This window comes from Prionailurus bengalensis, chromosome D4, assembly GCF_016509475.1.
Source record: "Prionailurus bengalensis isolate Pbe53 chromosome D4, Fcat_Pben_1.1_paternal_pri, whole genome shotgun sequence".
Taxonomy (NCBI): Eukaryota; Metazoa; Chordata; class Mammalia; order Carnivora; family Felidae; genus Prionailurus; species Prionailurus bengalensis.
In genome coordinates this window covers 39,441,842-39,465,587 of record NC_057359.1, presented here as the reverse complement: position 1 = coordinate 39,465,587, position 23,746 = coordinate 39,441,842, and the positions used below count along the sequence as shown (strand labels likewise).

Below are 23,746 nucleotides of genomic sequence, written 5' to 3'. Positions count from 1 at the left end.
TCCAAACATTTTGTAAAAGCTTCCTCACTCATTTTATAAAGAATGGGGTGGGGGAGGGTTAATAGAAGAAAAGTGGCTAAGTAATGTAAGTCAGTCAGACTAAACAAAGGATATGTTCTTTGCATTTGAAATTGATAAAGCTGTTATTGTTTGAAATCCATTTCTGAACATGTACACAAAGAATTACCCTCACTTAAAAATGTTCTGTACTTAAGCTACGTTCTGTACTTAAGCTGAATAGTTGTTGAATTGTTATATAATGTCAGAATTTGATTTTTCAATATTTGTCAAGAAGCTCGGTTAAATTTTTTTTTTGCTACCTTCAGCATAGCACATCTCTTAAATCATCTGTTTGCATATAATATGACAAACAGAAGTAATCAAGGTAGGACACCTCTAATTTTTTTTCCCTGTTAAATTTTCTTTGGAAATCAAACCTTTTTGAGAACGATGTCTTAAAATTGGGATGTTGTAGATCATACTATGATTAGTTGGATGTTGTATATACTTAAATGGCACGTCAATTACCGGTTTCTCAGGTAGAATATAATAAAACATATATGATACCCAAATAAAATAACATAAAATTTGATTTTTCTTTAATGATTCGGAAACATTCCATCATTTTAACATACATTGTGTATCATTGTATTAGGCACCTGATCACGGAGATTATTACGGAATCTGGTTTGAGGAAAGTAAGAGTTTGTTCTGGAATGCCTTGAAATAAATGAAGCCACTAGGAATATAGAATGGTTTCTAATCTGAAATGTGAAAAACCTGAACTTATTAAGGTTTTGTTTTCAGTCAATTAGGATAAACTATACATATTATTGAAAGCTCTTTTCATTAAGTATAAGCATGTTTGGTATTTTAGAGCCTAATTTATCTTTAGGAGGCTTTTTCTTTGGCTGAAATGTGAAATCTGCAAAGTTTCAGACGCAGGATCTCAAAAAGGCACAATGCATTCATGGGAAAATTCAGCCTATGACCATAAACAATGAAACAATCACTTTGCTGCTTGTGTTGTTATAACAAAGAGAAGCTAGCTAAACTTTGGAAAAAGGTCTCTTTGAGGGCTAACACTTCTCCTACAACCAGTCGTTTTACTTGGGGGGGGGGGTGTAAGCCATGCGGCGGCCACCATCTCCTTCTCAACAGCTTGGGAAGAGATGGTGAAAATTCAAGTCCTTTTGGAGGTGGAAGCTCTGTGAAATCTGTTCCCCACGGGAGACGTGAAGGTGGAATCCCAATCAGTCATGCATGTGTCTGTGCACAAATCGAACCCCCCCCTCTAGCTTGGCTTTTCTCCAGCATCAGACATGACTGTCTGACACGGAGACCACTTCCCTGCTGATTCAGAAGAACTTCTGAAGGGTGACCTTGAAGCTCTTCAAACTAGTCTGGATGTCTTCATATAGGCCTTTAATTTTTTAACTTGTGCTTCTTGTTTGGGTTTAGAACTTAGTGAGCAAACTGAGCATAAGCAAACAAAAGCAGCACATTTTTGGAAGGAGGGATATTTGATATTTGTTATTTTTAAAAGCATATTTGCAGGGGCTTATTTTTATTACTTAAACATTAAATTAAAAAAAAAATTTTTAACGTTTATTTATTTTTGAGACAGAGAGAGACAGAGCATGAATGGGGGAGGGGCAGAGAGAGAGGGAGACACAGAATGGGAAGCAGGCTCCAGGCTCTGAGCCATCAGCCCAGAGCCCGACGCGGGGCTCGAACTCACAGACCGGGAGATCGTGACCTGAGCCGAAGTCGGCCGCTTAACCGACTGAGCCACCCAGGCGCCCCTAAATTTTTTTTTAATGTTTATTTTTGAGACAGAGAGAGAGACAGACAGAGTGTGAGTGGGGGAGGGGCAGAGAGACAGGGAGACACAGAATCTGCAGCAGGTTCCAGGCTCCCAGCTGTCAGCACAGAGCCCAACGCAGGGCTTGAACCCATGCACCGTGAGATCGTGTCTTGAGCCAAGGAAGGACACTTAACCTACCGAGCCACTATTTTTTTTACTTTAAAAAGCCGTTAAGCAGTTTATTGCATTTCCGTATACTATCTGTGGTTTAGTATTTTGTTTTTATTCTTCGTTACATGGTGGGATGGGCACCGTAATCTTTTCAGGGCTAAGGTGCTCTAAAATTCTGGTGGTGTCCAAGGATGTGACATTGTTATTTTAGTCAAGAAGCACTAGACCACTTATTTATTTATTTATTTTTTTGTGATACACATTTTCTTTGTTTATGATGGGGTCGGAAGTAATATGTTTATATTTAGTTACTTCTTTTTGAACATTAAATTAATCCCTTCTAAGCCACGGAACTCTGCATCTTCTTTCAACTATAGCAAATAACTGTTTGGCCCAAAGGAGGGTAAACCACTAATTTAGGGACTTAGACGCTGTCCTAATTTTCTTTGTGATAATTAAAATCTCCATTGTCACTTTCACGAAATATGTGATTGAATGGCTATCTTTTGAAATTAGCTTTGACTTAACCCTGTTGTTCTGTGTCTTAATATTCCCTGAGCTGCGATCTTTTAGATACCCCAATCTCAGTCACTTGCCTAATGCCCGAATAGTTAATAGCCAAGAAAAACAAGGCAATCTGGAAATTGGATTTTGCCTCTAAGTCAGCTAGTCGCTGACACCTCATTTTGGAATTTAGGAAGTCTGTAGTTATGTGGGGAGCTAGCTCTCTCTTGGCTGGAAATACAACAAAGAAATACTGGATCTTAGGGCCATTTTTGCAAATACTACGATGAAAACTTACGAAGCGCTCTAAGTATCATTAACCAGAGCCTTCTCAACTGGAATGACATGGCCTTATGTTACTTTTCTTTTTTGAACATCTTATAGGGTGCTTGTGCTATTTTGTCTGTTGATTGTCTGCATGTACTCTGGCCAAACCTCTGGAAATCATTAGGATCATATATTGGGTGAATGTCAAATAAACTACTTTATATCCTCTCTGGAACAAGGATGGAACTAGATAAACAATTGAATACATTAAACAAGGAGTATCTATTAACTATAGCAATATTCTCATCTGACATTTAAGAAATTCTTTATTATGTATATAAATATAAATAAATATATAATATAATATAATATAAATTCAATTAATTTGAAATGTAGAAATAAATCTATATAATAAATATATTCCACATATCAGAGAGAGCATATGGTATCTTTTACTGTCTGATTTCTTTCACTTAGGATAATGCCCTTGAGATCCATGTTTTTGCAATTGGCAAGATTACCTACTTTTTTATGGTTGAATAATATTTCATATATATATTCCATATATATATACATATATATGTGTATATATATATATATATATATATACACACACACACACACACACCACATATTCTTTATCCATTAATCCATAGATGGAAACTTAAGTTATTTTCACATTTTGGTTATTGTAAGTAATGCTGCAGTGAACATGGGGATATATCTTTTTGAATTATTGTTTTCGTTTTTGAAAATAAAAACCCAGAAGTGGAATTGCTGATCATGTAGAGTTATATTTTTAGTTTTTTGAGGAGTGTCCATACTTTTTTCCATAGTGATTGCACCGATTTACATTCCCACTAACAGTGCAGTGGGCTCCCTTTTCTCCATAGTCTTGCCTACACTTGTTATTTCTAGTCTTTTGGGTAATATCCATTCTAACAGGTGTGAGGTAATAAATATCTCATTTATTGAGGTTTTGATTTGTATTGTCCTGATTATTAATAATGTAGAGTGTAGAGTATTTATTCATGTACCTGTTGGCCATCTGTGGGTCTTTTTTGGAAAATGTCTATTTAGGTCCTCTGCTCATTTTTTAAATCAGAATTTTTTTTTTTTTTTGCTCTTGAGTTGTATGAATTCTTCATATATTTTGGATATTAGCTGCTTATCACATATATGATTTGCAAATATTTCTCCTGATTAATATGTTGCATTTTTTTTTCTGTTAATGGTCTTTTTTCCTATACAGAAACTTTTTTGACTGATGTAATCCCTCTTGTCTATTTTTGCTTTTATTGCTTTTGCTTTTGGTGTCAGATTCAAAAAATCATTGCCAAGACTGATGTCAGAGAGCTTACTGCCTATGTTTTCTTCTAAAAGTTTTACAGTTTCAAGCATTACATTCAAGTCTTTATTTTGAGTTAGTTTTGTGTGTACAGAAGAAATAGTGGTCCAGTTTCATTCTTTTGCATGTGATGGTGCAATTGTCCCAACACTGTTTATTGGAAAGACTGTCCTTTCCCCATTGTATATTCTTGGCTCCTTTGTCATAAATGAACTGAGTGTATATGTAGGAGTTTATTTCTAGGCTCTCTGTTCTGTTCCATTGATCAGTGCGTGTGATTTTGTACCAATACCACACTTTTTTTTTTTTAAGTTTATTTATTTTTGAGACAGAGAGAGACAGAGCATGAACGGGGGAGGGGCAGAGAGAGAGGGAGACACAGAATCGGAAGCAGGCTCCAGGCTCCGAGCCATCAGCCCAGAGCCCGACGCGGGGCTGGAACTCATGGACCGCGAGATCGTGATCTGAGCTGAAGTCGGACCCTTAACCGACTGAGCCACACAGGCGCCCCGACACACTTTTTATTACTATAGCTTTATAATACAGTTTGAAGTCAAGGAGTGTGATGCCTCTAGCTTCGTTCTTTCTCAAGATTGTTTTCGCTTTTTGGAATCTTTTATGGTTCCATACAACTCTTCGGACTGCTTGTTCTATTTCTGTGAAAATTGCCTCTGGAATTTTGATAGTGATTGCATTGAATCTGTAGATTCCTTTGGGTAGTATGAACATGTTAACAATATGAATTCTTCCAATCTGTGAGCATGGAATATTTTGCCATTCATTTTTACTTCATCTATGTCTTTCATTGATGTCTTTTAGTTTCCAATATACAGGTCTTTCACCTCCTTGGTTAAATATATTCCTAGGTATTTTAATTATTTTGGATGCAATTGTAAATGGGATGTTTTCTTAATTTCTCTTTCTGATAGTTCACTATTAATATGTGGAAATGCAACAGACTTTGAGTATTGGTGTTTTATCCTGCAACTTTACCAAATTTGTTTGTTCTAACAGGTTTTTTTTTTTTTTTAGGTTTGTTTATTTATTTTTATTTTTTTTTAATTTTTTTTTCAACGTTTATTTATTTTTGGGACAGAGAGAGACAGAGCATGAACGGGGGAGGGGCAGAGAGAGAGGGAGACACAGAATCGGAAACAGGCTCCAGGCTCTGAGCCATCAGCCCAGAGCCTGACGCGGGGCTCGAACTCACGGACCGCGAGATCGTGACCTGGCTGAAGTCGGACGCTTAACCGACTGTGCCACCCAGGCGCCCCTGTTTATTTATCTTTAGAGAGAGAGGCAGAGAGAGGGAGAGACAGAATCCCAAGTGGGGCTTGAACTCATGAACCGTGAGATCATGACCTGAGCCGAGATCATGAATTGGACACTTAACTGACTGAGCCACCCACGTGTCCCTGTCCTAACAGTTTTCTGATGGTCTTTAGGATTTTCAATATATAATATCAAGTTATCTGCAAATAGTGACAGTTTTATTTTATTATTTTTTTTTTCCAATTTGGATACCTTTTATTTCTTTTACTTGCCTAATTGCTCTGGCGAGGACTTCCAGTACTATGAGTACTATGTTAAATAAAAGTAGTAGAGTGGGCATCCTTGTCTAGCTCCTGATCTTAGAGGAAGAGCTTTCAACTTTTCACCATCAAGTATGATATTATCTGTGCACTTGTCATATATGGCCTTTATTATTTTGAGGTATGTTCCCTCTGCACCTATTTTGTTGAAAGTTTTTACCATAAACAGACATTGAATTTTGTCAAATGCTTTTTCTGCATCTATTGAAGTGATTATATAATTTTTAACCTTCATTTTGTTAAAGTGGTGTATCACATTGATTTGCAGATGTTGAACCATCCCTGCATCGCTGGGATAAATCCCACTTGATCATGGTAATGATCTTTTTAATGTAGGGTTGAATTTGGTTTGCTAATATTTTGTTGAGGATTTTGCATCTATGTTCATAGAAATATTTCTTTTCTTCTGGCATCCTTTTCTGGTTTTGGTCTCAGGGTAAAGCTGGCCTCATAAAATGAGTTTGGAGGAGTTCCCTTGTCTTTTATTTGTTTGAGAGGGATTGTGTTAGGTTTTTTTTTTTTTTTTTTTGGCGGGGGGACTGGCAGAATTCTGCTGGGAAGCTGTCTATATAGATGTTTATTTGTTGGGAGGTTTTTGATTACTTATTCTATCTCCTTACTAGTAATTGATATGTTCAGATTTTCCGTTTCATCGTGGTTCAGTCTTGGTAGGTTGTATGTTTTTAGGAATTTATCCATTGTTTCTAGGTTATTCAGTGTGTTAGCGTGTAATTTTTCGTAGTAGTCTCTTAAGATCCTTTTTATTTGCACCATCAGTTGTTTCATTTATTTCTGCTCTCATCTTTGTTATTTCCTTCCTTCTGCTAACTTTGGACTTTGTTCTTCTTTTTTTCTAGTTCTTAAGGTATAAAGTTAGCTTGTTCATTTGAGACATTTCTTGTTTCTTGAGGTGGGCATTTATCACTATGAACTTCCCTTACAGAACTGCTTTTGCTGCACCCCATAAATTTTGGTGTGTTTCATTTCCATTTTCATTTGCCTCAGCGTATTTTTTGATTTCTCTTTTCATGTCCTCTTTGATCCATTATAGTGTATATTAAGTGTATATAAGGATATGCTGATCTTGCATTTAAGAAATTCTCTAAATAATAAAAATTTTGCAGTTGATCTCTCCCCAACTCCATTTTATAGGTACTGAGATTAAAGTCAACAGAGGGTTGTCATGAAATTAATGAAAACCAACCAAATAATTATCGATAAAGCTAGCTCAGCTCTGTAGCTGTAGTTATCATCTGTTGGAATCAGTAGGGCCCATATTTGCTTGACTTCTCACTGATGTCTCCAGAACTTAGAATTTGGGACAAACTTTACTCTCTAATAGTTACAGAAGTAATATAACATTTTTCTTTTTGCATGTGAAGGCACATACATTTTTCATAGGCCCTGAAGGAGCTCATAAAGCATGCTTTGTCTTAGAATATGATGTTCAAAGTCAAAGAAAAGAAAATTTACTTGATTTTTTAAAAAAATCATAGCCCATTTACTCCTCAGTAAGTTCAGACCCACCCATTCTCATGTTCTCATTTTATTGTATCCATAAGAATCAAGCATTTTTTTTAATAGAGAAAAAGGCACGATTTCATGAAATGTAGAAGTAATTTTAAACTTTGGTATTAGACAATATACAACAGAATATAAACAGGCCTTCTATTCATGGAAGTATAAATAGAAATACAGTGGAAGGATGGTTAACTGTGGTAAGGCTTGACATCGTAGGTAAACCTTTAATGTAATTTTAGAATGAGGTCTTGTACAAGTCAGTGCAAAAATAAAAGGATTTTTTTTTGTAACAGATTTTGTTTCAGAGACGTTTTTCCTTTTTATCCTCTAATTTTTTTTCAAGATATCACATTCAGTAAAGTTCTTAAATGTTCAAATTTAGAATAGGATTCAGAGTAAAGGAGTAGAAGATTAGGAATGAGTTTTCTTGGCAAAGTCCTCTTTAAAAAATTTTTAAACGTTGAAAAAAAAAAAAAAAAAAGGGGCGCCTGGGTGGCGCAGTCGGTTAAGCATCCGACTTCAGCCAGGTCACGATCTCGCGGTCCGTGAGTTCGAGCCCCGCGTCGGGCTCTGGGCTGATGGCTCAGAGCCTGTTTCTGATTCTGTGTCTCCCTCTCTCTCTAACCCTCCCCCGTTCATGCTCTGTCTCTCTCTGTCCCAAAAATAAATACACGTTAAAAAATTTTTTTAAAAATGTTTATTTATTTTTGAGAAAGAGAGAGACAGAGTGCGATGGCGGGGGGGGGGGGGGGGGTCGCACAGAGAGACACACACACAGAACCCGAAGCAGGCTCCAGGCTCTGAGATGTCAGCACTGCTCGAACTCAATGAATGTGAGATTATGACCTGAGCTGAAGTCAGACACTTAACCGACTGAGCCACCCAGGAGTCCCTTGGCAAATTACTCTTAAAAAGCCAGAAGGGCACATCGCCCTCAGCTCCTTATTTTTATAGGCTGCATATGGGTGCTTGGGTACAACCCCTACTTTGCAAAAGTGGATCTGTATAGAAGTAGCACCAGGCCCAGCCTCTACAGTGGTTTTAGTCTGATCACCTAGTACTACTTTTGGGGGGAAAAGATAATTTAAGAATGTCTTATAAGGTCATGAAAGAAGGAGATATTTCCATGTCTCCCCAGTTACCTACCCTGTTGGGCAACAAATAAAATTAATTGAGTGCCCATGGGTTGCTGGATTCAGAATCAAATATTACATTCCAGGGTACAGGGTGTGGGTCGAGTCGGCTTTGCATGGGTAAAGTCTGCCATTGGCCTTGGGGAAGTTGGAAATATACACCGTCTATAGGTGGATTTTTCTGTAACGGATGTTTAATGAGCATCTATTGTATGCATGGCTCTAGGCTAGATGCTGTGGAAGGTAAAATAGCGAATGGTTTTACAGTGGTTTTGCATTACGAATGGACCTTGCCCTCCCCACACTTTTGTTTTCATAGATACATAAAATTTTATAATTTTAATGCAGACTACTTGAGGAAGAGTCAGTGTGACAACTCCAGTGTCATGGGAGTCCAAAGTTGTGAAATACTGTTTCCAACCATTGTAGGGAGCAAGGTGGAGTGGGAAGAACATGAACTTTGGAATTAAATTTGTCCCCCTGAATCGAGGCTCCATGTTTTACCATGATCATGAGGCCCATGAGGAGCATGAGCAAATCAGCCAACTTCTCTGGAATTCGGCGCAATTCTACCCCCGCCAGTTGTAAGCATCAGATGGGAGAGCATACTTGGCAAGTAGCAGGTGTTTGGTACAAGCGAGGGCTTTCCCATCCTCCTTTCTCTTCTAGCTAGGCTCATCAAAAAGACTTCCTACAGGAAGTGTCGTGTGATGCGGATCCAAATAGAAATGTGTTGATTTGTTTTACGTAGCATTCTTCCAAAAGCTTAAGATGACCTAGACAAAGTTATAGCTCAAGATAAGATACATAAGAAGAGAATGTTAGAGATTATATAAAAGAGGCAAAGAAAGATATTTTCAAGTTTTATGTGGGGTAGAATTGTAGTTGTTAGGTAGTCACTTTTGTTCTAAGGCTTTTGACATCAAAAGAGATGCGGTGTGAAATTTTGTGACACAGTTTCTAGTAGTGATATGAGAAAGGATACAAATGTATCATTAGCGATTGCTTTTCCCTTGGCAACACTTTATATCTTAGTCCTTTGTATTCACGTCCTGCAAATATTTTTCCCACTTGCCTTTTTATAGTGGTCCTACTTTTGGAAGCCGCCAACTTTTCTGTCTCCATTGAAAATTTTCTGCGTCCCTTGCTTTTTCCAGCTTTCTGCATATATCACCTTTATTCATTCCTGGCAACTTACTTCTTGTTTAAAAAAATGAGTCTTTTGCCCCTCGTTCAGACACTTCCTTCAAATTAGAGTCCCACATGTCCCTTCTTCCTCGTGAAAAGGACTCTAAAATTCCTCCTTAACTTCTCCCACACCTGTGCTTCTGTCTCCACATAAAATGATGCTCGTTTAAGCTCATAACTTTTTATGATCGTAGGCCAGTGGTTCTTTTCCGTTCTAGTCCAGCTCCAAGTTCTTGAGCATTTATTCGATCCAGTTGACCATGTTCTACTTAAAACTCCCTTGCTTTTTTTAAAGTTTTATTTTATTATGATAAGAATACTTAATATGAGATTTGCCCTCTTAAGAACTTTTTAAGTGAATATAGTTACAGTATTGCACAACAGGTCTCTAGAGCTATTATTCATCTTGCTTGACTGAAACTTTAAGCCTGTTGATTAGCAACTCCCCATTTCCCCTTTACCCCAGCCCCTAACAACCACCAATTGACTCGGATTCTGTGATGTTGGCTATTTTATTTTATTTTTATTTATTTATTTATTTTTTCAACGTTTATTTATTTTTGGGACAGAGAGAGACAGAGCATGAACGGGGGAGGGTCAGAGAGAGAGGGAGACACAGAATCGGAAACAGGCTCCAGGCTCCGAGCCATCAGCCCAGAGCCTGACGCGCGGCTCCAACTCCCGGACCGCGAGATCGTGACCTGGCTGAAGTCGGACGCTTAACCGACTGCGCCACCCAGGCGCCCCATTTTTAGATACCTCACATAGGTGGAATCCTGAAGCATTTGTTTGTCTGTGACTGGTTTATTTCACTCAGCATGTTATTTTCAAAGTTCATTCATGTTGTTGCATATTCCAAAATTTCTTTTCTTTTTAAAGGCTGAATAGTATCCCCTTGTATACATACACCATGCTTTCTTTGTACATTCATCTGTCAATGGACATTTAGGCTCTTTCCACATGTTGGCTATTGAGAATAGTGCCATTAGTGAACACGGGAAGGCAGATATCTCTTTAATATCTTGGTTTTAGTTCTTTTGGATAAATACCTAAGAGTGAGATTGCTGGATCATACGGTAGTATTACTTTTAGTTTTTTGAGGAACTGCCATACTTTTCTCCCATAGTGGCCGCACCATTTTGCATTCTCACCAACGGAGTGCAAGGATTTGGACTTGCCCACCTTTTCCGAAACACTTGTTGCCGTTTGTTTACTTGACAATAGCCATCCTGATAGGTGTGACGTGATACCGCGTTGTGATTTTTATTTGCATTTCCTGAGCCTTTTCTCATATGCCAGCTGGCCATCCATGTGTGTATCTTCTCTGCAGAGACCCCACTCAAATCCTTAGCCCATTTTTAAGACACGTTAGTAGTTGTTTTTGTTCTGCTTTGCTACTAAGTTGTAGGAATTTCTTTTCTAGCTCCTTCTCAGATGCGTGGCTTGCAACTGTGTTCTCACATCCCATTGGTCACAGTAACACCCTGTTAAGTGTTTTCCTTTGCTGGGCAGAAGCTCTAGTTTGATACAGTTTCACCTGCTTTCTGCTTTTGTTGCCTGTGCTTTTGAAAACAGGGCCTTTTCCTAGTAACCCGGGAACCATTATGTTTCCTTCCAGTTGCTTCTTCCCTTAACCAGACTTTTATCTTTAGTTCTCCATGTGTTTGCAGACCCGCCCCCCCTCCCTCCCCCGTGACTTCAAGGTCACTTACCTTTTGTTATTCTCAGATATGCACCTTTGGAACAGATCTCTCTCCTGATGTTTCATGTGCCCAACTACTTTTTGGACACGGTTCCCTACACGTCCCCTGGGCAGCTCAAAATTTAACATTCCCAAAATTCAATTCACTGTCTTCTCTACCAGATTTGAGTTTTCCTCTGTGTGAGATAGCTTGGAGCTATCTCTTGGTTAGATAGCCCATGAGTCTTGTCTGGGGAACCCTGTTCTGACAGCACAGAGCCTGATGCGGGGCTTGATCCCAGGAACCGTGAGATCATGACCTTATAAAAGGCAAAGCTTACTACAGTTGAGTTGGAGTGAGTGTCGGGGATGGTTGGTGATGTGTGGCAGGGAAGTTTTTATTCAACTCTGAAAGACTTGAACATACAGAGATTGGGAAGTGAGGGAGAGGGGATGTTTGCGCTTCAGTCAGAGAATAGCGGTGAGCAAACACCCTAAGCAAAGGAAGAGTAGGAATTGTATGAGAAACCGTGGGCTATTGAATTTTTCAGGAGTGAAGAATGTAAGTGGAGGAATCAGAGATGATTTATACTTGTTTCTGTCTCAGGAGATCTTTTCCGTGTCCCCAAGCTGTCAGGATGCCTTTGCTCCGCCTTGTCGCCGTATCTTCGTGCTTATTTCCATGATGGCCATACAACTAGAATAATGACTCAAAAGGCTGATGGGGCAAGAGTTTTCAAACTGGAGGTTATACTTTGAAATCATGCTCTTTATTTTTTTTATAGTTAATATTCATTTAGATTCACCCATCTATTTATTCTTTCTTGTGCTCTTCATTGCTTCTTGTACAGTTAACCTTCCGTCTGGGATCATTTTCCTTTTCCTTGAAGAATTCCATTAAATATCTCTATAGTAGCCACAAATTTCTCTCGGTTTTTGCTTGTCTGAAAGCATTTTCAGGGGCGCCTGAGTGGCTCAGTTGGTTGAGCGTCCAACTTCGGCTCGGGTCATGATCTCGAAGTTGACGAGTTCAAGCCCTGCGTCGGGGCTCTGGGCTGACAGCTCAGAGCCTGGAGCCTGCTTCCGATTATGTGTCTCCCACTCTCTCTGCTCCTCCCCCACTCGTGCTGTCTCTCTCTCTCTCTCTCAAAAATAAATAAACGTTAAAAAAAATTTAAAAACTCCTGACATCTCACTGCTTATTACCCGCATTCTATGTCATGAGTTTAAATGCTATTCAGTATCAGACACCAGGTCCTTTTCTGTCCCTTTCTTTCATGCAATACATTGCTCTTCCTCTGCCAGGCCTTCTGTGTCCATCCTACAAAGTCTTGTTTCTCCTGTAGGTCCAAACTCTTCTATGTGTCTTATCAGATTCTCCCAGGCAGAGTGGGACGCCTCTGTTTTCTGTTATGTTTATATTTGCTTACACATCCCCCCACCAAGGAAACAGTTAAAATTTTCAAATGAATAATTTACTACTATAATCCAACATCTTTTTTTTTTTTTTTTTTTTTTTGCTTGACACACTCAAGAAAGCATAAGATGTCAGTGCTTATACACTGCTAATTCAGTTTCTTCTCTTCACTTACAGAAATGGGGCAAAGACGGTAAGTGATTTGCCCGCGGTCCCGATTAGTTACTGGCGGACGGAGGTTAAAACTCACTTTTTTTCGTGGGTCCAAAAGCTTAAGTCAGTATAATCCCACTGCATCATTAGTATTTTTTTCCTTGCTCTCCTCGCCTGCACCTGATGAATAAGACCATTTACTGTGGTGCGATGCCTGGTGAGAAAATGAACGTTGGCCTCGTCTACGCTTGGCTAAGTGTTCAGGAGCGTGCACTTCCACACAGAGAAAGAAAGGAGAAATCTTTGTGCTGAGACCCTTTGACAGGACCGAGTCTGGGCCTCCTGGCACTCACAGTGGGTGCCACACTTGAGTTCCCCGGGGGCGGTTGTTACAGCCGTAGCTGCTGGGATGTGGGGGCGGTGGGTGGGGGTGAGCAGAAGATAGAGGTGAATCGTGAGTGACCCTTGCCTGAGTGGGGGTGAGTTTGGGGCACGATGTCAGCTGAGAGCCTCTGAGGCTGTGGGGTCAGGGCACTGACCAAGCAGGGGGTGTCTGTCCTCTGTGACAGGTTATTGCACCTGTTAGAGCTCCGGAGCCCCCGTCTTGTTCTTCTGTTCCATCTTTCCTCCAGGGTCGCCTGCTGTGCACGTGTATAGGTCAGGAGCCCACTTGGTGCACAGTCACAGGCGTGATTTAAACACAGCGGATGCTGTCCTTTCACAAAGCTCTGAGAGAAAGGACTAGCTGTGGGAGAAATGACAGCCAAACTTTTGTTTCTCCTAGCTTTATAACTGTACTGCAGGATCCTGTGGTATCTGAAACGATACCCAGTAACATAGAGTCGAAGTGAAATTTCAGTGTATTGATGTGGGCGCCTAGTTCCAGAAAAGTTTTAAGAGGCCTTGCACCGAAACAGGTTGCGATTTGTTAAATTGTAAAAGACCACTTTGTCTTACAGAGCAAATTTTCTTTCTTTGTTAAATACCTGGATGCCCTACAGTGAGGGTGAGGGTCCCCTTGTGAAAGAGGTGTCGCTCTTAACTAGCCCGGGTTGGGCTGTGACCCTACCCGTAGCCCTAGGCGGTTGTTTTTACTCATTACTCAAGTATCTAAGGTTCTTTTAAAAAGGACTGCCCGCATCTGGAGTTTCCTCTCCATTTAAATTCTTGTCCCTCTCCATATTTACAAGGTCTGTTTTTGCAGCATATGGCTACAATTTAATAATGCAAAGCATTCCCCTCCTCACAGCTGGAAAGCTGGGGTTGTTCTGTATCACAGATAGAGTGGACTTACTCCAGGCCAGTTAAAATCATTCAACTCCCAGAAGCTAAGCTTGCTGAATGTTCTGTCCTGCACAAAGGCACCCAGGGGATATCCACTTGCATATTAGAGCATCATGCTTGGAAAGAGGGATCGATTCTATGGTGATACGTTGCAAGCAGAATAAAATGCCAAGGAGAGAGACAGACATATATCCACCTAAGTTTTCATCTGTTCCTACCTTACAGAAGAAGAATGCGATTTAAAGTTATTAGGCCCAAATCCTACTCAAGTTTCATTTCTTTCTTTTTCTGTAACTGTAAGAGAGTATCAAGGTGTTGCATAATTTAAGCCAAGCACTCTAATTGCGTGGCAATTAGAGTCCTGTTGGCTTTTGCACCATGTCATTGACGATAGAAGAATTTAAGGAAAAAAATCGGGTTTTGGTTTTCAACGCTGTTATAGATCTTTTTGGGTCTTTTGACTTGTATGCTGCTCTTCAGGGACCATGCACTCTTTCGTTTTATTTTACATAATGGAACTCGGAACATACTCCTGTCCGCACTGAAATATTCCTAATTCTTGAACCCAATAAAGATATTTCCCTCCCCCCACCATCCCCATTCTATCCCTTGAGCATATTCATGTCCCCGGGGCATTCAGGAGGAAGAACTAAGACCACTGGACTTGCAGATTTGATCTTATCACCATTAAAATCATTACATGCACTTGTTAATGACAGGGGCATGCCTGGTCCCCCCCCCCCCCATATATCGTATGGTTTTATTTATGTGAAATGTCTAGAATAGGCAAATCCATAAAGACAGAAATTAGATTAGTGGTCGCAAGGGGCCTGGAGTTGTGGGAAACAGGTACACGTCACTAATGAGTGTGGAGTTGCTTTTTAAGGTGATGAAAATGTTCTGGAATTAGATGGCGGTGATGGTTGCGCACCTCTCTGAATATACCAAAAACCACTGGATTTTTACGCTTTTAACATCGTATGTGAATTATATCTCGATAAGATGTAGTTTTTTGTTTGTCTGTTTGTTTGTTTGTTTGTTTCTTTAAAGTGTTTATGAGCCATTGGGAGAAAAGGGTTTGGAACTCACGGCGAGGATAGATATTTGGGGGCTCTTAACCCAGAGTCAGAGACCTCGGAGGATCAGGGAAGAGGCTCCAGGGAGCCCTGACACAGGTATAGGGTGCATTGCTCTGGGCTGCATTATATCTTGGTGAGGTCCCTAATTCTGATAAAGTTCAGAGGCCACTGGCAGGTGTGGAGGACAAGTGACATGATGTCTTGTAAGATACTGGCTCCATTGTTTATTCTGTGGCACTTTGTTTTTAATGTGGGGATTTTTAGTTTCAAAATTTGGTATTTTGGATTGTAGTCATTTCCTGAATTGAACTACTTTCTAAGCAGAACAATGCTTTCTAAGTAAGTAAGCAAGGAATAGAAAAGGTGATTGTCTTCCTCAGGGCATAATAAAGCATTCGGCTGTTTTATACTTAATATGTCCTCATTGATATCCAGAAATAACCCACATAAATTACACTACTTTGCATAGTGTTGACAGGTGAAGAAAGGACTATCTATGAATTTTTTGAGAGAACATGTAGAAAGATGAGCAAAGAGATTAGGAAAGGCCGTTGGTGGGGTTACTCTTAGCAGATGAGGAAGGCAAGTATTTTAAAAAGAAGGTAGTTGCTCCTGAATCTTAATGCATTATGATTCTCTTAAATATATTTACACTCTGTCCTTTTAACTAGAGCACTAGTTATTAGGAACTAGAGTTACTAGATTATTGTAGTAATAGTTACTATGTTATTGTAATTCTCTCTGTAGCTCGTATTTTTTGCCTTGGGTCTTCATCCCTGTGAAAATCCACTGCAGGCCCACGGCGATTTCCATAATGTGCAAATCTAATTATTTTATTCTCTTCCTTGTAAGTTTCAAAAATTTCCACTCTAGGCTAAGCCTAATCTTTAGCATCTAATACAGCCCTTCATGATATGGTTCCTACTTTTCCTCTCACTGCACACGAGGACCTTGCATTTAGCCTTCGCCTTAACCATGTGCCTCTCCACTGTGTCTCTGCCCATGTCGTTTTTCTGCCTAGAATGGTCGTTCTTGACACCTCATCAGTGACACTTCTCCAGGCCCTCTCTCTAGGACGGTTTGCAGTAATAGCACTTACTGCATTTTTGCCACTATTTACTTCTCTGTTTCCCTTAGTGGATTCTGCACACCTTCAGGTGAGGATTGTAATGTTCCATTTGTAAATTTAACATCTAAGACAAATATGTCGCCAGAGACCATATTTGGCAATGTTCGAAATTTGTGAAATGGAGGCTTAGACCAGTAATAGGCTAAACAAACTGTAACCTGTTTGTGCAGTAATGGGACCGTACCCTTCCTTGGTACTTGACCTAAGCCAGGGAAAGCATGATGTTTCATGGAAATGAGTACAGCGGGCCTTTTCTGCCTTGTGGGTACACTACACCTTGGACATGACGATTGGGGGAACGTTATGAACTCATAACTTTGCGTAGCATAGCCTGATGAATTTTGTAGGGACGTATCAGACTGAGAAATGTAATGTTAGAATACAGTGACTGATTCAGAATACCAGTCTCAGACAGATCAAAGTTCTCTTCTTTCAATCTGATGAAGTGTGAAGAAGACCTTTTTTCCGTTCTTATGTTTGTGTTTAGCGAATGTACATTAATGTTGTTAGAGTTTACATGATCATGAATGAAGGAACAGGTAAGATGTCTTCCTAGAAGTTGCATAAAACAAATACATGACTGATTAAATGGAATGTTTCGGATTCATCTGTGATTCTTTTTATGATGTGCAAATCTTACTACTTTGTAAAAATCCGGAGACCACTGTCTATAGATCACTTGCTCAAGAAGGTCATTTTTCTCTTTATTGAGGTGTAACTGATATACAATATATTCTGTATATAGTGTATAGGCTATAGTGTGTATACCTAAACACACACACACACACACACACACAAATATATAAAGGGGAAAAAAGGGGAAAAATATATATGTATCACCAATATGTATCACCATAACCAAGATGATGAGCATTTCCGTCAATCTCACAAGTTCCCTCTGACCACTTTAAAATTCATTCCTTTCTCTACCCCCATCCTCGGATGACCTCTGACCTGCTTTCTGTCTAGTTTACATTTCTAGAATTTTATATAAGTGATATCCTACAGCATGTATCCTTTTGTGTCTAGCTTCTTTAATCTAGCATGAAGACCATGCTTTATCCGTGTGATTACATTTATCAATAGTTTATTGGTTTTTATTGCTGAGTAGTATGCCATCATATGGATATTCCACTTATGGTGTGAGGTGAGCGTTGATATCCTTTTTAAAAAATATATATGGATATCTAGTTAATCCACACCATTTGTTTAAAGACATTTTTTATTCCCCCATTGAGTTACATAGCTACTTCTCAAATAGCGACAATCACATACTTACGTGTCCATTTATGGTTCATCTCATCGGACCTCATGCGGTCCTGATCTGGTCTGTATGTCTTCTCTTTTCCCAACATCAAAGTATTTTCTTATTTTCTCTATGTTTGTGATGTCTTTATAATAAGTTTTTTTAAAGTTATTTTCTTTTAGATCCTGGGTATTTTCATATAAATAGGATCAGCTTGTCAAATTCTCAAAAAAAAAAAAAATTCAAAAAACAAAACAAAACAAAAAACCCTACTAGAATTTTGATTGAGAATGGTGAGATTTAAAGCTAGGCCTTTCTGACACACAGCAACATGACTGTCATTGGCTATCTAATATAAAGTCCACATGACCTGCTTAACTTCGGATCCAGTTTCTCCTAGTTCTCCACTAAAATTTCCATTAGGATATGTAAACACTGAACTTTTTTTTTAAGCGCACTAAAACTGAGACAAAAGGGTAACTTTTGTTTAGCTAGAAGCTTAGAGGCTTATCTCATAATTACATGAACTGTAGAGTTAGACTGAATTTAAAAATTGGTGGTTTTCCTCTCTTACATCTCACAAAAGACAGCAGTGTTGGTTCCTTGAGAAATTGTGGACATTTAAGTTTGATTCTCCCCTACTGTCATCCCCTAGGTTCAGAGATTTTCCTATATTAGCTTAAAAGGCTAGAAACCCAGAGAACAACAAGGTGAGGAAATGTGGCACGAAGAGGGAGTGAGGAGGAGGTGTGTGGGAACACATCTAGCAATCTGCTTCCACTTCCTGATGCAAATCCTTAAAAACACTGTCTACTCTGGGCCAGAGTCTAACGCCGTCGTACCATAGAGAAGACCCTTTGAAACTCAGTCTCGTCTGCCCTTCTAGAGCTGCACATTATAGAAGGTGAGAGGTTTCATGTCCTACCTGGTAGGATCTTACACAGCCCGGTGACGGAGTCAGACGAAGCTCATGAGATGAAAACCAGCAATCGTTGGGAATTGGCAAGGAGCTGTGCTCACCAACTTTCACCACCACTGCCGTTGCTTCGATACTGCCATTCGCAATAAACATTTATGGAACCCTAAGCACTTTATATGCGCCTTCTTATTTAATCTTCAAATCGTTGAGTTCAGGATTATTTTTATAATTCCTGTTGTACAAATGGGAATGGAGGGGTAGAGACTTTAAGTATTTATTCAAAGTCATTAATAAAAAAGAAGCACATCTGGAAAATGAGCTGAGATAGAGTTCACAGGGCTTAGCACACAGCCTTGCTTATAATAAACACCCAACAAATGATAGCAGCTATTATATTATCAACATCATCACTGTTATTATTTATTTGTATTTGTTTATGTTATATTTATATTATTTATTTATATTTATATTATAATTAGAAATTATTTACATTATATTTATATATTATATTATGTTTATTTATATATTATAAATACATATTATACATTTATATTTCTGATATTTATATATTATAAATAAAGATTATATATTTATATTTATAATAGTTATTTATATTATTTATATTAAATACATACTATTATATTAATTATAAACTATTATTTATATTTATATTAAAATATATTATTTATATGTATTACATTTATATATATTTATTTATATATTATAAATAAATATTATATATATATTTTATATTTATTTATATTATTTATGTATATTAAGTGTATATTATATTAAACGAATATATTATTTATAATAGAATATTGTTTATATTTATATTAAAATATATTTCTACTTATATATAATTATATTAAATTTATATTTATATATTATATATTTATATTATATTTATTTATATTAATTTTTAATATATTATTTATATTTATATTATATTATTTATTTATATTAAAATTAAATTTATATTACTCAAATTTTATAGCTAATAAGTGATGAGACAGGAATTCAGATCCAATCACGTCAGTTCTGGAGCCCTCAGTCTCACCCCATATGGAAATCTTGACTTACCGTATCCAAGGGGAAGCCACTTTTCTGAGGCAAACCCTAATTCGCTATAGACTACGCTCTAGGTAAAAGAAAACAGTCACAAGAGTATGCCCTTGGTGAGAACATGGGGAAAGGTACATCATCAAGAAGAACGCATCTTTGAAAATGACGCCTTGGGGCGCCTGGGTGGCACAGTCGGTTAAGCGTCCGACTTCAGCCAGGTCACGATCTCGCGGTCCGTGAGTTCGAGCCCCGCGTCAGGCTCTGGGCTGATGGCTCAGAGCCTGGAGCCTGTTTCCGATTCTGTGTCTCCCTCTCTCTCTGCCCCTCCCCCGTTCATGCTCTGTCTCTCTCTGTCCCAAAAATAAATAAACGTTGAAAAAAAAATTAAAAAAAAAAAAAGAAAATGAAGCCTTGAAGAAAATCTTAGGGAAAACAGTTTGCTTACTTCGAAGAAAGGACTCGCATGGGAAAATGAACAGATAAAAGAACGGCTTCAGGGAACAAAGTGCCATGTTAGATAAGCAGCAATAGCAAGAAAACTGAAGTCGTTTTCATAAAAATAAAGTCTGCATTATAAAAAATAAGAAACAGAATTGATATTGTGGAAATAATCACTGATACAGAGGGCAAACTCGAAATATTTGCTCCAAAACCAGAAGAAAAGAACAGAGAAGTTAAAATAATGACTAAAAAAGAAAAAAAGTTTATGGTGAGAGAATAGAAAATTTAATATTAGTTTAGGTGTTCTTGGTGAGAAATCAGAGCATTTAGGAGAGAAATAGAATCAAAGACAAGTTGGGACGCAGGGTGGCTCAGTTAAGCGTCCAACTTCGGCTCAGGTCATGATCTCAAGGTTCGTGAGTTCGAGCCCTGCGTTGGGCTCTGTGCTGACAGCTCAGAGCCTGCTTGGGATTCTCCCTCTCTCTCTCTGCCCCTCCCCTGCTCACGCTCTGTCTCTCTCTCTCTCTCTCTCTCTCTCTCTCAAAAATAAATAAACATTAGGAAAAAAAGACAAGTTAAGAAAATTTTAATGAGCTAAAAATGATCTAAGCATTTGATCAAAAGGACTAACTATATGTAGCAAACGATAATAGTATCTACATGCATCTTGTTGAAATTTTTGTATTTTGTGGATGAAAAAGAGAATCTTGTAATCATCCTGGAGGAAAAATAAGTTACCTGCACTTTTTTTTTTCTGTTGGTCAACATTAAATAACAGAAGACTGGGGGAAAACTTAGAAGTATGATGAAATTTTTTTTTCAGAGGGAGAGAGAGTGCATGTGGATGAGCAGGGGAGGGGCAGAGAGAGAGATTGAGAGAGAGAGAGAGAGAGAGAGAGAGAGAGAGAGAGAGAGAGAGAATCCCAAGCAAGCTCCACACTCAGCATGGAACCCATTGCGGGGCTCAATCCCACAACCATGGGGTCATGACCTAACCTGAAATCAAGACTCGGATACTCAACTGACTAAGCCATCCAGGCGCCTCATGATGAAACTGTTTTTATGTTTAAGGAGTTTTATATGTAGTCAAAGACAATAGAAATATATCCCTTATTATTTGTCACCTTTCGTTTCATAGAGTCTTTTATTTTCTTTGCAAAAATTTTCCTTGCAAACCTATACCAACTAATGAAGTGATACACCAAAATAAAACATTTTAGGAACAGGAAATTCTCAGATATATCCCTATAGATATGAATATAGCTATAGATGTAGACTAATAATGAGAATAGTAATCAATTGAACAGAATTATACCTAAGTAATTATTATTCTGAATAAGATTACAGACATAAATACCAAAGTAAGAAAGAAAGTAATTTTTTTTTAATTAAAAAAAAATTTTTTTTAACGTTTATTTATTTTTGAGACAGAGAGAGACAGAGCATGAATGGAGGAGGGTCAGAGAGAGAGGGAGACACAGAATCTGAAATAGGCTCCAGGCTCTGAGCTGTCGGCACAGAGCCGGATGCGGGGCTCAAACTCACGGATGGTGAGATCATGACCTGGGCCGAAGTTGGACGCTCAACCAACTGAGCCACCCAGGCGCCCCTAATTTTTTAAATTTTATTTTCCATGTCTCCCCATTCACAATACAGACCAGGCACAAAGCACCTGGGCTGGGGTGTATATGGGTGGATTTACTCTGTCTCCTCTTTCTGTAAAGGCAGTGTAAGAATGCAGCCTGTGGTAAGCACCAGGAGGCTCAAAAAGTAATTCTGGAAAATATGTACGTAAACGAGAATTTAGTGACAATTATCTGAGTTCCAAATTCCAGATTGCGATTTTTTTTTAATGGTAAAATAGTGGTATTTGAGTGGCAAAATACAAATAAAATTAGATTTACCATGTTCATCATTTATAAATGTGCAGTTTCGTAGTGTTAAATTCATCTGTATTGTCACACAGCCCATCTCCAGAACTTTCTCACCTTGCAAAACTGAAACTTTGTATTCTCCACCCCCCCTTCCCTCATTCCCTCGTCCTTTGAAATCTACCGTTCTACTTTGTTTCTATGAGTTTAACCTCTCTAGATACCTGCCTCATCTAAGGGAAATCAGAGAGTTCTGTGTTTTGTGTTGTTTTGTTTTGTTTTACTGATTGATTCACAGATCACATATTTAAGGGCTTGAGGGTGCTGAGTCTGAATGGCAGATTCGTTTTCTTTTAGGACAGCTTGTTATGTTTTGCTAAACAGTCAATTAATTGCTCTTATCTCTATTTTTACTTAGATCTGTCATTAGGAAAGCCTGCTTTTCTTTTCTTGTTGCCGCCAAGTGCCTTTTCAGCATCAATTGATAAGGTCGTGTGTTTTTCCTTTTTTTCGTTATCATATTGATAGATTTCGTAAGAGTGAATCTCACTCATACATGGAATAAAACCCTAATGAGAATGGTGTCCTGTTTTTTTTGGAAAACATTGCTATATTCAATTTGAATATATGAATTTGAATATATTCCATTTTCTTTAGGACCTTTGAAGTTGCATTTATATGCGTGGTTTTTGGTTGATTTGTTTGTTTGCTTTGGCTTGACAAGGGAGGTTGCACATTTAGTTATTTAAGTTTTGCTGGTCTGATAAAGGCTCATGAGAGAGCTTTCTTCATAAGGAACCTTGTCACCATTTGCTAAAGGCTGGGAGAGAATAAATATCCTTGGAATTTCAAGGCTACAGAAAAGATAAAATCCAGCTCGACACTGTTCCATACCTGGTGCCATTTTAAAGGTGGTTTTAAAATCACCTTTTGATTCTCTTCTAGGCTTTTCCAATTTTAAAGTGCGTATGAATCACCTGTGGTTTTGTTAAGCTGCAGACACTGATTCTGAGGGTCTGGGGTTGACCCCGAACTTCTGTGTGCCTACCAAGCTCCCCAGTTATGCCAGAGCTGTTGGTTGGGGGACCACATTTTGAATAGCAAGATGCTAACCCAGTAGTTCGCAGACTTTGCTGCCCATTTGAATCACCAGGGGAACTTTTAGAACATCCTTATGTCTAGGACACATCCATACCAATTAAATCAGAATTGCTGGGAGCCAAGCCTAAGTTGTTTTTCAAGAACCCCAGGTGGTTCCAATGATCGGCAAATTTTGGGAACCACTGCAGGAGGGGTAATTGGTCTATTCAGGTTTCCACTTTGCTCAATTTTGGTTACTTTTATTTTAGTAAGTAATTGCCCATTTAAGTTTTCAAAGCTGTGGTCAGTAAGTTTCATGTGTTATTCTCTTATAATTTTTTTGTTAATATATTTGGTTTCCATGGTTATGTTTCCCTTCTATTCTTTTTTTTTTTAATTTTTTTAACCTTTATTTTTTTTTGAGACAGAGACAGAGCATGAACAGGGGAGGGTCAGAGAGAGGGAGACAGAGAATCCGAAACAGGCTCCAGGCTCTGAGCTGTCGGCACAGAGCCCGACGCGGGGCTCGAACTCACAAACCGTGAGATCATGACCTGAGCTGAGGTCGGTCGCTCAACCGACTGAGCCACCCAGGCGCCCCATCCCTTCTATTCTTATATATTTTTGCTTTTACTTTTTTCCCTTAATGAGGCTTGCAAATGATTTTTCTGTTTTGCTGGTCTTCTCAAAATCATCTTCCCTTTTTATTCTTTTATTTTAAATATTTCTCTTTTTGGAATTTATTAATTTCAGCTTTTATCTTTAATTCCCTTTTTAACTTTTCCTGGATTCTTTTGTTATTCTTTTGATCTTATGGTAAAGTGATTTTTCCTTTTGTCCTTTTCATTGC

The 23,746-nt window shown here is 38.5% G+C and overlaps 1 protein-coding gene and 1 non-coding gene across 16 annotated transcripts in view; one reads left to right on the top strand and one right to left on the bottom strand.

Moving 5' to 3' along the window:
* The window catches only part of NFIB (nuclear factor I B), a 458,039-nt gene that overhangs the window by 351,900 nt on the left and 82,393 nt on the right, over positions 1–23,746 (top strand). The window lies entirely within an intron of this gene.
* Positions 21,577–21,709, bottom strand: LOC122475517. Its single transcript, XR_006295213.1, has one exon. It is a non-coding gene; the product is annotated as a small nucleolar RNA SNORA51 (small nucleolar RNA).